The 16805-nt window shown below is 36.3% G+C and overlaps 1 protein-coding gene across 14 annotated transcripts in view; it reads left to right on the top strand.

The window, feature by feature from the left end:
• Positions 1–16805, top strand: part of pcbp3 (poly(rC) binding protein 3) — a 69536-nt gene that overhangs the window by 32457 nt on the left and 20274 nt on the right. The window contains exon 1 of one of the 14 annotated variants that reach the window (XM_016539229.1): positions 6517–6583. The exons of 12 other annotated variants lie outside the window; for them this stretch is intronic. The gene's annotated coding sequence lies outside the window, so the exon portion shown is untranslated. Of the gene's footprint in view, positions 1–6516; positions 6584–7713; positions 7811–16805 lie in introns of those variants that run through there. One more of the 14 variants, XM_016539230.1, reaches the window with a different exon arrangement.

Raw genomic sequence — 16805 nt, 5'->3', positions numbered from 1 at the left:
GTTGTAACGTTTATTTCATCTGGCTGAGGTGTCCTGGTTACCATGGTAACCAGGGGCCTGTTCTGCCTTTTTGAGGTGGAAGTCACATTTTGGGGGAAGGGTTCATAGACCCTCATATTTGGCTAGTTGGTTGGGTTAGGGGTGTTAGGGATTATTTGTTAAGAATAACAAATAATTGTGTGTCTGATTGGTCCAGACGCTACATAACCAAATGCTTTCGACTCGCATTGACTTTCATAGTATGGAAAAAATACTATAGAAGTCAATGGGACCCAAAACTATTTTTGCCAGCATTCTTTAAAATATCTTCTTTTGTATTCCACAGAAGAAAAATGCATATAGTACAAGTTTGGAATGAGTAAATGATGAGTGGTGGACTATGCCTTCAATTTAGTCATATATACCTATTAATTGAAAATCGGAATGTTGTACAGTAAATAATTGCAGTTTTGGTAAATGATCGGAATAACAGCAAATAGGAATTCTTTTCTGAATTAGTTTTCTGTCTTGTATGGATGTGTTATTTAAATAGAATAGTCTGGGACTAGTTATGGCACTGAACACTCTGGAAGTGGGAGGTTTTAAGTACTTTGTGGAAGGAAAAAAGCTTTATTTGATCATTTTAACAGCCTTACAAAAGCTCCCCCACAGAACCACCCCTGCCTGTCATTTTAGCTTTTTTGAAATCCGGAGCGATTGCCAGATTGATCCGGTCTCGAGCAGAATGAACTTTTGTGTTTTGCATAATTCGCCTTGTTAAAACAGTCATGCTTCTCAACAGCACATGGATTGTTTGTTTCTGTTCAAGCTTGCTTTGCAATACTTTCCTCTGCCACTAATGATTCACTTTGATGCTGATGCAGCCTGACTGATTCTAAGGCAGGGCATTAAACGCACACACACACACACACACACACACACACACACTCATCTCAGTGCTAAGAGAAAACAAAGGCAGGCGGTTTGGCTTTGATTTTATAGATCTATACTTACTACACAAGCTTATTTATATAAGCATGTTTTACAGTGTGCCCTGACACATTCAGTTATTGCATGCATAAATATGCAAACACAGCTCTATTTATTTCCAGTGGCAGTGTGAGCTGACTGCATTCTGGTTTCTTTTTCTCTTTTGTTTTCACATATTTCTGCACTGATTTTTTGTAGTCTTATATTTCAGTGATTCCCAACCAGGGGCACACATAAGCATCATATATTAAGCTTTGCTAAATGTTATGTTATGACTACACGAGAATAAAAGTTACGCCTTCTTTCTTTGCGTGAAAATTTGGGCGGCGTTATTCAAATCTTCCCACATCGTGACGTAGACATGTGGGGGCGTGTTAGAACGAGCCGTTTTAGGTAGGCGTGGTTGACTCTTAACTTTTATAAAGAATATCTCTTTGGATTTGAGACTTTAGTCTTTGCAACTTTACAGATCTTCTTTATGCACCAAAAGCTTGTAACACTCCAAAGAGAAAGGAAATCTTGAAATCGCATCATATGACCCCTTTAATAATTTCAAATTTTGTAGCAAAATTTATCGTTATAGCAATACAATGTCAGATATAATTTGCCTTGTTTATAAAAAAAAATTAAAAGGCAGTTGTAACTTTTTTTCCTCATAATGGAAGAGGTGTTAGTGAGGCCAGCAGGGGGTGCTCACCCTGTGGTCTGTGTGGGTCCTAATGCCCCAGTATAGTGATGGGGACACTATATACTGTAAGAAGCACTGTCCTTAGGATGAGACGTTAAACCGAGGTCCTGACACTCTGTGGCCATTAAAAATCCTAGGATGTCCTTCGAAAAAGAGTATGGGTGTAGCCCCAGCATCCTGGCCAAAATTTGCCCATTGGCCTCTGATCATCATGGCCTCCTAATCATCCCCATATGCTGATTGGCTTCTTCACTCCTTCTCCTCTCCACCAATAAGCTGGTGTGTGGTGGGCGTTCTGGAGCAATATGGCTGCCATCGCATCATCCAGGTGGATGCTGCACATTGGTGGTGGTTGAGGAGATTCCCCCCTTCTATGTAAAGCACTTTGAGTACTCAGAAAAGCACTGTATAAATGTAATGAATTATTATTATTATTATTATTATTGTGATTTAATATCTTATATAGTGAGGTTTCAAAATTAAGACTGTTTCTTGTAATTGTGACCTCATATTTTACAATTCTGAATATATTATCTTGAAATTGCAACTTTATTTTTCATTGTGGTGATTTCTCATTATTGTGACTTCATTTTTTGTAATCAAGAGTTTATATCTCGAAATTGCAACTTTATTTCTCATTATTGCGATGCTCTTCTAATTTCAACGTAATATCTCAAAATTATGAGTTTATAAACACAGTTGTTATTCATTATTGTTAATCATTATTTTTTTAATTTTACATTAGCACACAATTACCTTTTTTATGTTTTGAACAAATATCTGCAACACATATGACCCCCAAAAGTGAATAAAAGAAAATATTTAAAACATGCAACAGACAACCTCTTTTTTAGATTAAAAAAACTATATGAGAGGTTCTGTGGAACAATTTGTTCCTCAAAACTCTGTCTGAGTGCCGAGGGTTTTTTCATCGTCCTTGCCTTCTCGACAGAAAGCGAGGATGATATCTTACTCACAACTCCCCTGAGACAAACCTCCAGACACTGATAAATGCATGTTGATTTATTTAGACTTGTTCTACAGGCCTTTGCAATTACTTGCTGGCATTGCAGCCTCAATTTTATTGTCTTTTTTTGTCAGATAGCAATGTAGGCTATATGTCCGGCCGACCGTTATAAAAGATTTTTGATTCTGGCTCACCAGTTGTTTTTCTGTATTGTGTGTTCACATTGCCAGCATAGACAGTAGGAGTCATACATGCTCTAAAGAATAGCCTGAAGTGTGTATGAGGAGAGGGAGTTTGACAAGAGAACTCTGGGAGAACTTCATCAGTGAGTCACTGTGACATCTTCCTCAGCCACTTCAGTCCTGTGTCACTGGGTCTCGGCGCCCGGCCACATGAGCCGCAGTGTTTAGCCACCCTGTTCTGGATCAGAGGGAGGGATTAGTGCATGCAGAAAGATATAGCATAGGACAGCGAGGAAGGAAAGACCCAGAAGACTCCAGAGGTCTCTCTGAATCACTGGCGCTGTTTGAAGGATGATGAGGCGTTGCTTTAAGGAAGGCTGAGCCATGTAGGGTGCTGCCAAGCTGAGCTGAACCGACATCTTAGTGGAGGATGGACTACATTAACATGCAGCGCCTGTTTCCTTCTGATACACAACAGCTGAATATCTCAGCACCAAATTATAATTTTTCCTTTACACTTCTATGTGATTGACTTTTGCAATTTTATTATTCATTTCTGTCAAAATGTTTACTCCTGCTTCTTAAATGAAAGCTTTTTGAATTTTGCAATTTTATTATTAATTTCAGTCAAAATATTTACTCCTGCTTCTTAAATGAAAGCTTTCTAAAACAGTTTCCCCAGAAAGCATTTACTTGTACTCCTATATTTTATAGGGGTCTTTTTAGAAGTGCTATAATACACAGCAGAATTTGTCATTCTTTTTTCCTTTTTCATTCGTAATCCTGATATTTGGACTGGCGGTGGTGCTTTTTTGGTCATTCAGTGTTTCTGTAAAAAAAATACAAAAAATTGGGGGGGAATCAAAAATACTGATAAGATAATAATGATACGAACTAATAAGAACAATATAAAACGTGTGAAACAAAGTGACGGCGAGTCGTGCGCCTTCACACTAGAGTTACGGGACGTTAAATACAGGTACGCTGCGCATCCGCCATTGGCTAATATTAGACATCATTTAGTCGCCCAGAGTAAGATTTAGTCGCATATGCGAGTGATTTACTCGCAATGTAGAGGGTTGCTGAATATGGCACTTATCACATGCTGTGTGGTATGGGCGTTTGGTATTGGGGCATTTTAACGAGTACGAGTACAGGAGCTCAGTATCGGGCTCATATCGGCAATATGCATCCCTATTATGATCTTTCAGAAATCATTCTAATATTATTTGGTGCTTATTTGAAAAAGTTCACTGTTGAAAAGTTGTGTTGTTTTTATTTACTGTTCTTGAATTCTTTTTTTATTTATTTTTTAATTTTCATGAATAGAACATAATTTATTTGAAATAGAAAGCTTTTGTAACAATTCTGTTCCCTGCTAAATCAGTAAAACCGCATGAAATGCACATATACCTGTGTTTGCATTCCTTCTCATTGCTTGTCTCTGAATTAATTGCTATTGGAGAGCAGCTTGCATTCTGTGAGTTTCTTGCTATGCATCTGCAATAGATTCAAATTTTGTTCTGTGCATATAAACTTTTGATGGTAAATCCAAAACTATACACACACGCGTGCACACACACACACACACACACACAGAGACACAGAGTAAATGCTTATAACATAGTGAAGCTGTTGTTGTCTCCTTTTTGTTGTTAGACTTATAGAGATTCACCCAGAAGTGGAAATTTTCATCGTTTACATATCCTCTTGTCGTTCCAAACCTGTTTGTCTTTGTGGAACACAAAAGAAGATATTTTGAAGAATGTTTTCACCCATGCTATGAAAGTCAGTGTGGTCAAAAAGATTACCTATTCAAAAACATGCTCTTTTCTTTTTGATTTGTGTATTGCTTGGTTTGTGATGATTTTTGATAGGAATATGTGAAGCCTTTCTTTCATGAGAGAGAACAAGGGGACACATGGATTAAAGTTGAAAGGGAAGTTGCATAAATGCACAAATGAATTTTATGTTGTGTTCATATCCATATAATGGGAAAAAACATATTTTGAAGTATTTTTAAAGCAAAAAGGTTTAAGAAATGTCTCTCTCAAAGCCTGACTTTGATGTTTTTGTGCTTGAATTCAGTCTCTCTCTGGGCAAAGGAAAATAATGAAAGGGAAAAGAATAGTTTTCTCAAACATAAAAATTATTTTGTCATTTATTCTCTCTATACTTGTTTTGACATGCTTTCTTGTCTTATTTGTTGAATTTTTGCAGATTAACATGCTACTTTTTTTCCCACATGATAAAAGTGAATAGGTAGAAAACCACCATAAAAGTATTATACAAGTGGTCGATATGACTTATGCACTATATGGTTTGACGAACGCATCGAATATAAGTATTTATTAATAAAAATCTGGCCCTCCACCCAAGTTCCCAAAACAAATTTTTTTTTGACTCTTTAGACACATTCAAAAGTTTGTGAATGGAAATTCTTCATTATCTACAAAATACTCTTTAAAATATTGTGTTCCACAGAATAAAGAAAGGCACATATGTTTGAAACGTAATTAAAGTGAGTAAATGATGAGACAATTTACATTTTTTGGTTGAACTATTCTTTTAACAACACCGTTTTGCACTTTATCAGTGACGTAGCACACATGTACAGTTCTCCTTTACGCGAAGTGTTATGTTTTGTACATTACATGGCCTTGCATGTTTTAGCTCTGTGAATTAACAAGGTTGTTTTTGCACCATAAGGGTGACAGTTCCACCCTGAAAGTTCCATTTGAAATTGATGTCAGAAGCTATTGGTTTTAGCTGCAGGGCTGTCCCATTATTGAAAGCTCTCACTGCAACCAAATGGAGGGTCAGGCGAAATTTTCCATTACCGACTCTAGCTAGGTCTGGGTGAGAGGGGTGGCGTAAAAGCTTTTAGAGCAGGGGCAAAAGCCAGTCCGCAGCGGTGTGACCGAGACCCGAGGCAACAGAATTTTCCACTTATCCTCAGTCTGTGTGTGAAGGTATGGCCAAGGGATACACTTAAACTACAGAATTCCTCCAAACCTCCAGGGGAACGTGTCTTAAGCATCCACTTCCTCTTAGAAAGAAAGAACCATTCTCATGCTGACCTCAAGTGTTTTGAAGGCATTGGGGTAAGAACCTTTCTTTCCAGTGTCCAAAGGACCCTGCATTGTCACTAAGAACGTCCTGGAGAACTCTTTGAGGAAAGAGATTTTGCTCGAGTGCATAAAATAAGAGGCCGCTGTCGTGCGGTACTGACATAGGCATTTGCACGTTCCCTCTACGCTCAGCGATTTATGGATTTTTCAGGTCTCTCGAAGCAAAGCACTGAGCCAGTACAGCGGTCCTCGTGTCATGCAGTCAGTAATGAGCTTCTTAATTAAACCCTGCAGGTTTGTGGCTCAATTAGGGCTTATAGACAAAGTTAAACTGATCAATCCAGGAAGTGCTTCTGCAGAGCTCTGTTAGACGCATGGTACTTTGAAGAACAAGAGACTGATTTGATGTTCTGTACCAAATTTTCATTGTGTTTTCTATGAGATCAGGTGACCTTTAGCCTTTCAAACTCTGTATGATTGTTGTCTCCTTCATGCTCGTCAGGGCCTATTAGCTTGCTCAATTGATGGACCCATTGCTGTTCCCAAACAAGTCAACTGTGCCTCCCCACCCCACCCTGCCTTTTGACCTTGCTGGGGGCATTGGTTGAGTTTAGTTATAGGACTAGGCGCATTCACATTCCTCTCATTGTGCCTACTTTCTTCCATCTCTGGTCCTTACTCAACTTCAAGAACTTTCCTCTAACGGGTAAGGATGATAAATAAGCTGCACTAAGAACGTATATCTTGGGTTTATGGTTTTGTTTTGCACTTCTTCACAGGGATCACTTGAAGTTTCTTACTCTTTGTGAATGTTTGAACATTTGTCTCTTTGCATTAGTGTTTCTGTTGCCTTAAACGACTGGATTAAATTTACCTCAGTGGAAAATGAAAGAGGCACCCATTCGATTGGTCTCAAAGTTAGACGCTTTCGAGTTGATGTCTTAGGTTGGTCTTAACCTCGGGAGTACCTTGAATTGTTAGTGTACTTTGGCTTATTTTGGCTTTTTAAACCTTTCTCAAAGGCATTGAGATGTTTGCCTGAGTAACAATAATTTAGTCATGATTCTAAGGGTTTTAACCTCAGTGATTCATGATTAATTCATATTCTGCTGGTCATCTGAAGCGAATTAGCCAGGGGTTCATAATCCAGATTGAGCCAGTGGAGCTCCCCATAATTCCTCACTCTGCCAGATTAAAATGGCTGGTAGACACAAGGACTGTCAGATATTATTATGTTGATCGAAAGCCACCCCTCATCCGGCTTAAACCTCCTGGTTTTTAGGCCATGTCTGTTCGCCTGTTTTTATTGTTCATGCTGTACATCTTTCAGCTCAGAAAAAACAAGGACAGAGCGGGGTGAGGGAAAGGTAGAAGGGGCATAAAAGCATATGAAGGTTGAAGCTTAAATGTCACAACAGACAAATATTCAGTGTAATGACAGAAGTAACTGATGTAAGAGTCTACAGATGGTGACCAGACACCCTGGGCTGGACCAGACTGCAGGAAAAGGCATGTACAGTGGTGGGTACAGCTTCGTTGATGTGTCGCCCGCTGGACATACCCAGACGGCTGGAGTCTTGGGTGCCGATTCCACCCCCAATACCCCGGGGCTGCTCGCTGAGCTCAGTGGGACTCCTCTAGCCTCAAAAACCTTTACCTCAGCCCAAGCAGTGATAATGCCGTTGACAAACAAGGGACTTGGTGCAGTGAAATTTGGATTTAGGCGTTTTTTGCCTTTTGTGCATTGTATCCGGTGAGAGATCACGTGTCCAGCGCCTCACCCACATGACCTCATACCAGGACCAATCAAATGGTGCCGTTCCATTGGGGTTGAGGAGAGATCGCTGGAGAAATCATTTTCCCTCTGTGGTTTTTAATTTCAGTCCTTTCCGAACGTCAGTATTGGTGGCCATCGGTTAGGAGCTTTGTGAAGGTAAATCTTTTTATGTTTTCAGATGTGATTTTTAACAAATATTTTGATATAACATTGTGGCCTGGTCAGTTATGATTGGTCGTAAGGAACGGCATTCTGTATTTCAGTTAACTGAACAATTAACCTTACGATGTCTTTATGGATGATGTTCCCCAGAAATCATTCCTTTAGTCCCAAGTCTTCTAATGCTAAGAGTTTTGGACCATATATAGTCGATATATAGACCATTTAACATTAAATTATATTGTTTTTACATCTCAAGAAATACCTTGAAACTAGTATATGTTGTTGTGGTCTAAGTAGCTTGTGATATTTTGAACTGATTTGCTTTATTTGCTGTAGGTTGTGGCGTTTTTTTGCTATATCTGTATATCGTTCGACAGTAGTCTGTATTTCGCAGACTGTATGGCGTGAAGGATTGTGACTTGTGTGTCAGTCTCAATTGCGATTCCGACCTTGATGGCAGTTCGCAACATTAAACGCTGCTCAGCCCTTTGATTAATGCTTCTAGAGGTACACAATTTTGTTCGTCGTCGTTACTTCAATTATCGTCATGAGTTCTTTATATGTCACAATGAAGCGGAAGAGATTTCGTCTTAAAAAACTGTTGGTACGGAGTCCACCCATTGCCAGCTTTTTAGTAGTCATCTATGAACAGAACAAAGAGTTTTTATTCTAAATCTGAGAGTGCTTCAACTTGAGAGTTTAAATTTGTTGGGTTATATTGCCAAGATACCATCTTCCCAATGGATTGATGGGATTTTCTCATACAAGGGTTGGTATTGCAGTTTATGTGCAAATATGTACTTAAATGCTTTTTAAAGTGTCTAAAGATGCAGGGTTAAATCCGTGTTGCGCTTTCTACCAGCATATTGGTGATTTCAGAAATGGTCTTCACTGTGATGCCTGGAGACGACCAGAGGTGTCTCTATTTAGCATTTCAGCACTTTCGATTAGTAGGCCGTTAGCATAGCTTGGGTCATTGGTACCGATATCCCGGCTCTCAGATCCCTGGATCGGTTTTGCTTGATCTTGCATTGGCATTGCTGGGCGACTGAGCTCTTGATTATAATTTGGGTTGAGATCCAGGCAAGGGCGACTGATCAGGGCTGACAGTTTTCGAGCCGCCTGTCAGGCTGAGTAGAGGAGGGTGCCCCTGCAGACATGTGTACTGCAACAAAAGGCTCCTCTAGAGTTGTTCACATATGAGTGTTCATGTGCCCCCTCCTCCCTCACAACACAACGCCCAGCCAAAGGGACCCCAGCCCTGGTGATGCCACATGCCCACGGGGAACACTTGTGCCAGAAAACCTACTTTTTTTTTTAAACAGTGAAAGCCTGTAATATCACTTGGTTTTAACACGGTGTGCTTGCATTGTTTGTTTAGGGAATCAATATTTGATGAGTGTCCGTTTTAATCAATATGTTTCTCATCAAAAATGTGTGTGGGCAAATTACTTGATCTATATCAAAAAATATGTGATCGCTCATTTTGTGCATGAGCTGGGACTCTAGTAAAGGAAAACAAAGACTAGACCTTATGCACAATTGACTTGGTCTTAATAAATGGTGTTTTTGGTTATTATATAATAATAACAATGAAGGATGTGACTGAATATTTTTGAAAGATTATTAAAATTCTCCCTTATAGTCTCATTTTAGCTCCAGACTAGGGCTGCAACTAACAACCATATTAAAAATCAGTTAATCTAATTTACTTGATTAATTAATTAATTAATTGGATTTTGCCCATTGCTCTCCATTAATCAATCTGCAAAGTTATGTGTGTGTGTGTATGTGTGTGTATGTGTGTATATATATATATATATATATATTAATATCACTTTTTAGTTTTAGTCTTTTTTTATATATATTTAATGAAATTTAAAATGACAGTTTTCCTGTAATGAAATATTATTATTATTTTTTTTTTTTTTTACTTTTAGACATAATTTTTTTATTTATCTCATTAAAATTTCTGTTCACATAAAAAAAATTATTGCTTTGAACATTTCGGTATTTTGGGATTTTTGCTTTGAATTCCAGGTTTCTGGATAATAACGTGTACATTTTATTATGGTTAATTAATAATTGGTAATTTTTTTGGGCGACTATTGTTTGAACTTTTTTCCCTTTCAGTTGAACTATAGAAAATGCGGTTAAATTTATCTTAAAAATTCTATTGTGAATTGAAAAAAAAGTGCAAAATACACAATATAGTATTTGACACTCAAACTGATTTGGTATGAAAGGGTTCATAAGTTCATTTTGAGTATTATATGACATTTAGGATGAAAGCAGCACTTTCTGCAGTGAAATTCTCCTCATGGCGTGGAATTATGAAGCAGGTTTATGGCCGGGTTTATGTTTGTATGTAATGACTGCCTTGGAGGATTAGGGCAGGCCAGATGACGGTGGATGGACTCGGATTATATTTAGCATTTTCCTCTTGCGCCTGTTATATTGCTGTCTGTTTTCTGTGTTTATAAAATGGCAACAGCCATAGGAATCATGCATTATCTATTCCCTCTCTGTGTGTCTAATGGCTGCAGATCAAATGCTCCCACCCTGCTCTTTATTCAGAGGTTTTAATTTAATTCCTCCCCACGTTTAGAGCGATGACCCATCATAAGGACCTCATCACAGAGAGAATATCCTCTCTATCCTCTCTCAATCATAATACAAATCTTAAAATTTGTATCGAGAGGACCATTTGCACATATTTTACATTTGTGAAGTCTTGTGAATGTCAGAGTCAAAACATCAGAAGTGGGTGGTCTGTTACTTGTTATTTATATACATCAGTTTTTTTTTTTTTTTAATCGGATTGAGCGTTTCAGCTGCTATTTGTTTATTATAGTAGAAATTACAGAATGTTATTAAGCAAAAACTGCATGTCTATAAAGACTTACTTTTTTCCTCTGATCATTTTGATCCTGCTGTAAATCTCAGTGGACGTGTTCTGCTCTGGGTTCATAATCCTGTTTGGAATCATATTATTCTGTTGCACTACACATGCAACATTTAATCCTCTTGTTTTTCTTTACCCACAATTGTAAATTCTCTTTTTGATTATTGTCATTTTCATGTTGAGTACAAATATTGTTGATTCATCTAAAATCTCTGCATGACCCTTCCGCCCACACACAGATGGAACCTGTGAACGTTTTTTCTTTCTTTCATGTTTTCTGCCCTGTTTTGGGGGATTTTGTTAAATAAGTCTCAAATTGAAATATTTATCAAATTAGCTAATTATTAAAAAAAACATGCAAGGGATAGGGAATGTGTAGACCTTTGATTGGCAGGTGTTCCAATTCTGCAGAGTAGCATGGGCATAGATTTCGTGTGGGCCTGCTAATGTTAAATATACGTTTTTTTTAAATACATATTTTTAACAAAAATATTTTAGTAGTCACTTTTTAGAAAATTGCAAGATTTCTGCTAATGTTTTTTTTATTATTTTTAGAAAGGTTTTTTAATTATATAATTTTTTAGTAAAAAAAATTATTGCTAGATTTGTTCTGATATTTTATCATAGCGTGTTTTTTATATAATGTTTATTTTATTAAAATTTGAATAATCACTTTTTTTTGTTCTGATATTTTTAGAATTTTTTTGAAACCAGAAAATTACCAAATTTGTTGTACTGAGATGGGTTAAATCAGGACAAAATGAAAAAAAAAAGTAAAAATAGTTTAGACAGCATGAACAATTTAATTTGGCTCTTCTTTTGGCCTCTCTGAAAATAGTATTTGACAACTTTTCTTGAAGAATGACTGTGCTGCTTCCGTCGCACTATACTGACGATTATTCCTCCGTTACCTCCCTTCTTCCTGGTTGCCTTTTGTCTCTCATCCTCGTGCCCGCCCATGGTTGTGATTTCGAGAGCAAGAGAAAAGACAAACTGCCTCGGGCTATAATTTGCCCTGAAATCTCGCATGAGCCAGTGTCTCCAATAAACACTGTCGCCTCTCGTTAAGCTCTCGCCCTTGATACACTGACAGGACTAGTGATGTGTTTAACACGATAAATCATGGCGCTTGATCTGTCCAGGCCCCTCTGCCAGCCCACTTGTACAGGGACTTACCTCCTCTTTCTGTCAGAGAGGACCACACTTGCTGATCTACGTCTTTATGATTCAGGTTTACCCTGAAAAACCCTAATTGGTTCCTGGTCTTGTTGAACATTATTCCAAGAAAAAAATAATCTTTGAAGTGTCCATGTTGTTAATCAAATCCAGTCCCAGCCTACTTTTTTCCTGACTAAATGTCCTGTTTTACTTGGATATACTTGTTACTTTGTTTTATAGAAATGTAACATCGTGTCAGCAGTTTGCAAGAACATGCCAGCATTGACTAATCTTTTTGTCACCTAGTTTTTGATTCCTAAACAGAATAAAAAAACATTGTTGGTTTTAAATGAAACCTTGCATGACATATAACCAGATATTGACCAAAAAAAATAAAAAAAACTGTGCAACGGTAAATTGTTAATATATTGTCACATTCAAAATTGAGCCTGTTTACTTTCTTAATGCATGTTCTTTGTGATCATTTTCAAAGTGACACATCCCTCTTTCTTTTTTTTTACCTCTGTCCTCCAATCTGACTCCGTTTTACTTAAAAACACATTAGATTGTGAACATCATTGCACATAATTCTAATGTTAGTGGTTGAGTATTTTGGTAAAATGTTTTTATTCCAGTATTTCACTTTTCTCATTATCATGATTGTGCCCCCAATGTAGCCACATTTTTGTTGTTGTTTGATTTTAGCCAGTAGGAGTCAATAGCTTTGAGCATTTGACAAATGAATTGTTTATGTAGTCTTTTTGCTTCTGATGTTCAAGACCTTTTTCCCGTTTCGCATTAATTATAAAAACAGCCTATGGTCTGAAAAAGCATTTTGATTTATTTTCTCATCGCAGAACTGCTTAAATCGCAGTGGTCATTTTCGAGGAAGTGGGGTGTTTGTTTGTTTCTGGTTGTGTTGGAGTGAATTGCAGCCTTAGGTTCTGTCTCCTGTTATATTCCCTATTACAAGGTCACACTATTGTAAGCAATAAGGTTATTATTTTTCTCCTCCTGTTTTAGCAGTGTTATACAAACACCATTTTTAAATGTTCTTTGAAATGTCTTTTTTTGTACACTCCATGTATCCACTTATTCTAACTTCCACTCTCTTAGGAAATCAGCACTGGTCAAGAATGGCAAAGGCATAGCAGTTTTTTTATCATCTTAAATATAACATAGTCTAAAATACTTCTAACATACACCAATAAAACCAGCGTATATTCAGGCAATAATCTGTGAGATTTGAAGGCAGGTGAAGTAAAACACACGGACACTGGGAATGAAGAAAAACTTTAGCAGCTCTAGGTTCACCTGCAGATCTTTATTGTAATTGTTGTAACTTTGCCATTTTGAGTCAGTCATATTTTAGGGGGCAGAGCAGTGTAATGTAATATATAATGTAATGTAATACTCTATTTTGCATTATATGCTCTTACCTGTACTTACCTAACTACTGGAATCTAAGTACAGTGTACTTACCTAAGTACTGGAAAATACTACATGGGTTAGGTTCAGAGTTAGTACCTAGTTATTACCCAGTTATTGCAATTACTACAGTATAACAAGTACATAGTATATACACGCGGAACAGGACTGTAAAATAAAGCCATATTTATGAATATTTTCATTTAGCTTGTATTTTTATATTGTGATTCATTTTCGTTTAAGTAATTTTGTTATGTGCTTGTCATTTTTCTATTTAGCATTATTTTTATTTAGGTTTTATTTTTTAGTAAATTTAGTACTTCATACTAATTTCATGCTTCAAATTTCATATGGTGACCGAGAGCGCTCAATGCGCTACAAATAAAAAAACACATACAAATAGAAAAAAACACCTGTAAATTAAGAAAACATCTTCATCTGTTTGACAGCACGTGTTGCAAATGCTCACAACACAACCAAAAACAGAAACACGCTGCAAATACTTACAACACACAAACAAATACAAATGTGCTGCAAAAACAGAAACACGCTGCAAATACTTACAACACACAAACAAATACAAATGTCCTGCAAAAACAGAAACACGCTGCAAATACTTACAACACAAACAAATACAAATGTGCTGCAAAAACAGAAACACGCTGCAAATACTTACAACACAAACAAATACAAATGTGCTGCAAAAACAGAAACACGCTGCAAATACTTACAACACAAACAAATACAAATGTGCTGCAAAAACAGAAACACGCTGCAAATACTTACAACACAAACAAATACAAATGTGCTGCAAAAACAGAAACACGCTGCAAATACTTACAACACACAAACAAATACAAATGTGCTGCAAAAACAGAAACACGCTGCAAATACTTACAACACACAAACAAATACAAATGTGCTGCAAAAACAGAAACACGCTGCAAATACTTACAACACACAAACAAATACAAATGTCCTGCAAAAACAGAAACACGCTGCAAATACTTACAACACACAAACAAATACAAATGTGCTGCAAAAACAGAAACACGCTGCAAATACTTACAACACACAAACAAATACAAATGTGCTGCAAAAACAGAAACACGCTGCAAATACTTACAACACACAAACAAATACAAATGTGCTGCAAAAACAGAAACGCACTGCAAATACGCACAGACCACATCGGAAAAGTTTGAGGGAACCGCAACAAGTGACAAACCTGGGACATGCTTATCAATCTCTTCTCTGAAAGGTGAGATTTTTGTTTATTTTAACATCTTGATCATATAAATCCTTAGCTTTTTTTGTGTGTGGATATTATTAGCCTAAATAAGCTGACGAAATACTACACAATTACTGTAACTGTGAAATGTTATGTAAGCTGGCTACTTTTACAACTTAAAAACTTAACCATGTTTTTACTATTAAAATAAATAAATAGCCTATATATTATATATATATGTGTGTGTGTGTGTTTACTATTGTCCTTTTGCATTATTGACACACTATTTTCCTATTTAATATTTTTTTCATTTATTTTATAATATTATGAAATAATATGATTTATTATTTAATGTAAAGCTGCTTTGACACAATCTGTATTGTTAAAAGCGCTATATAAATAAAGGTGACTTGATATTTTTATTATTATATGAAAAATAAATACAAACAAAAAATGGTTACTATAGTTAAACCATGTTAAATTAACCACATTAACCATAGTTTACCATAGTATTTGTACAGCTGTGGTTATACAAATGGTAATCAATACATGGTTACTACACTTTTACTATAAAAAATCCATGGTTAATTTTCGTAAGCATCGTTGGGGTCTCCGTTGTGGTCTGTGCTACTTGCAGCAGGTTTTTGTTGTGAGTATTTGCAGTGCGTTTCTGTATTGGGTTGTGTACACAAACAAATACAAATGTGCTGCAAAAACAGAAACACGCTGCAAATACTTACAACACACAAACAAATACAAATGTCCTGCAAAAACAGAAACACGCTGCAAATACTTACAACACACAAACAAATACAAATGTGCTGCAAAAACAGAAACACGCTGCAAATACTTACAACACACAAACAAATACAAATGTCCTGCAAAAACAGAAACACGCTGCAAATACTTACAACACAAACAAATACAAATGTGCTGCAAAAACAGAAACACGCTGCAAATACTTACAACACACAAACAAATACAAATGTGCTGCAAAAACAGAAACGCACTGCAAATACGCACAGACCACATCGGAAAAGTTTGAGGGAACCGCAACAAGTGACAAACCTGGGACATGCTTATCAATCTCTTCTCTGAAAGGTGAGATTTTTGTTTATTTTAACATCTTGATCATATAAATCCTTAGCTTTTTTTGTGTGTGGATATTATTAGCCTAAATAAGCTGACGAAATACTACACAATTACTGTAACTGTGAAATGTTATGTAAGCTGGCTACTTTTACAACTTAAAAACTTAACCATGTTTTTACTATTAAAATAAATAAATAGCCTATATATTATATATATATGTGTGTGTGTGTGTTTACTATTGTCCTTTTGCATTATTGACACACTATTTTCCTATTTAATATTTTTTTCATTTATTTTATAATATTATGAAATAATATGATTTATTATTTAATGTAAAGCTGCTTTGACACAATCTGTATTGTTAAAAGCGCTATATAAATAAAGGTGACTTGATATTTTTATTATTATATGAAAAATAAATACAAACAAAAAATGGTTACTATAGTTAAACCATGTTAAATTAACCACATTAACCATAGTTTACCATAGTATTTGTACAGCTGTGGTTATACAAATGGTAATCAATACATGGTTACTACACTTTTACTATAAAAAATCCATGGTTAATTTTCGTAAGCATCGTTGGGGTCTCCGTTGTGGTCTGTGCTACTTGCAGCAGGTTTTTGTTGTGAGTATTTGCAGTGCGTTTCTGTATTGGGTTGTGTTGCGAGTATTTGCAGCACATGTGCTGTCAAACTAATGAAGATGTTTTCTTAATTTGCTGGTGCTTTTTTTTTATTTGCATGTGTTTTCTTAAAGGGGTCATATGATGCTTTTTTAAAGAATTTCCACATAGTGAGGTAGATATGTGGGAGCGTGTTAGAACGAGCCGTTTTAGGGGGGCGTGGCAGAGTCTTAACTTTGATAAAGAATATCTCTTTGGTTTTGAGACTTTAGTCTTTGCAACTTCAGGGATCTTATCTATGCACGAACAGCTTGTAACACTCCAAAGAGAAAGGAAAGCATCATATGACCCCTTTAAGTTGCAGCGCGTTGAGCTCTTTTGGCCACCGTAATTTCAGTTAGTTTCAATTGTCAATAAGTTTAAATTTTCATTTAATATTTTTAAGTTCAAGTTTCTCATCCAATATTAATGTTTGTTTAGATTTGAGCTTTCTTTCAATTAATAAAAATTATTTTAGATTTTAGTTACAGTTTTAGTTAACGCTAACAGT

This window comes from Sinocyclocheilus rhinocerous, unplaced genomic scaffold (genome assembly GCF_001515625.1).
Source record: "Sinocyclocheilus rhinocerous isolate Xijiao unplaced genomic scaffold, SAMN03320098_v1.1 scaffold1569, whole genome shotgun sequence".
In the NCBI taxonomy this organism is placed as follows: domain Eukaryota; kingdom Metazoa; phylum Chordata; class Actinopteri; order Cypriniformes; family Cyprinidae; genus Sinocyclocheilus; species Sinocyclocheilus rhinocerous.
The sequence above is the reverse complement of the archived record's forward strand: the minus strand, read 5'-3'. Positions and strand labels throughout refer to the sequence as shown.